The sequence below is a fragment of the Balaenoptera acutorostrata genome, chromosome 1 (assembly GCF_949987535.1).
Source record: "Balaenoptera acutorostrata chromosome 1, mBalAcu1.1, whole genome shotgun sequence".
Lineage (NCBI taxonomy): Eukaryota > Metazoa > Chordata > Mammalia > Artiodactyla > Balaenopteridae > Balaenoptera > Balaenoptera acutorostrata.
Window position 1 is genome coordinate 134038703 of NC_080064.1, and position 1775 is coordinate 134040477.

Sequence of the window (1775 nt, forward strand, 5' to 3'; positions counted from 1 at the left end):
GGCGAGCGGGGGCCACTCTTCATCGCGGTGCGCGGGCCTCTCACTATCGCGGCCTCTCTTGTTGCGGAGCACAGGCTCCAGACGCGCAGGCTCAGTAGTTGTGGCTCACGGGCCTAGCTGCTCCGCGGCATGTGGGATCTTTCCAGACCAGGGCTCGAACCCGTGTCCCCTGCATTGGCAGGCAGATTCTCAACCACTGCGCCACCAGGGAAGCCCCCATCTTTCATTTTTTAAGAACCATTTTTATCTCTTAATTATTTCATAGTCATTTCATCCTCTTCTGTGAGTCACTGAGCTTTCCCTTAAATTTTTCATTTAAAAATCTAGGTAATTGCATTTGTTGAACATCTATGATGTTCCAGGTACTTCCTAAGTACTTCACATGTATCACGACATTTATTCTTCATAAGTCGAGACAGCACATCATCATTAACTTTCTTCTTGGACCAGGATAAGACATGACCTTGATTAGGTATTATTTGGGGCATGTATATTCTGGTGTTTAAAATATACATTTTTTGATAGCATTGAAAGGGTTCCACCTGGCAGAAGTTTGAGCACACTCTAAACACTATTAGGTGTATTTCCTAAGTAGATTCTTCAGTGATTATTGTGATTTTTTTCTTTATTAATGAAGCTTTTTCATAGTTTTTACAATGGTATGGTTTATTTTTCATGTATATATATATGTGTGTGTGTGTCTGTATACACACACACACACACACACACATTTAAATACATATAAATATGTACAGATTCTCATGTGAATTCTCTACTCAACACGGAGATCTGAATTGTGCATGAGGCCTTTGCCTTAGGATTTGCATTTAAATGGGCTCCGTCGAACTGCAATGTACGGGAGAAAATTTCTCACACATCCTATGTTGGTAGGGTTATGATTCCATACCTGCTTTACTCTGACTAACAGGATGGCTCACAGTGCATTATGAAAAACATACAAACAAACAGAATTAACCCAGTTCTTTTAGGAATTCTCCTTCACTTTTATGTATAGAAAAGTCTGCATGGGTGGCTCCTCCTTGAGCCTTGAGGGAATCTGATATATCCAAGTAAGTAAATTCTCTAAATTTAATGTCTCAGATCATGATCAGCTACTCAGGATTATACAAATCCCTGTGGCTCTAACCCAGGGCTATAATCAGATGTATCATGATGTCATGAAACACTCAGATTTGTAGCTGTCCTTGGCAAAGAATTTCTCACTCTTACTCTGTATCTGCAGTATTGAGAAACGGGTATCTGACTAAAACTCATCTAAGGGGATTTACTATGTTTTTCCTCAGAAATATGCTCACAGCATGCTTAGAGTTCTACTTTTTTTAAATCTTCTATTTCCTCACATCTGGGAATAGCTCTAAAGTCTGCCTCCATTTCTATGGACCTCAGTTTCCAGTTACCTTATAAGCCATTAATAATTAGTTTAAATGGTACCCATTTGTAAGTGGTTAGTGTTGCTTAAATGTTAGATTGCTTCTCTACCACAAAATAAACCCATTTTGTGAGATAACTTTGCTTTTCCTTAGCTAATGACTTATTCATCATATGACTGGAGGGTTAGTAGGAGGCAGGGAACAGATTTCAAATTCTAAACTAAGTTAGGTCACTTTCTCCTTAATGAAAGCAATGGGACTCTGGAGACAATCACATCACATGTCTTCACTCTACTCAGTTCTCTCTGGTGACCTAAATGGGAAGGAAATCCAAAAAAGAGGGGATATATGTATACATATAGCTGATTCACTTTGCTGTACAGT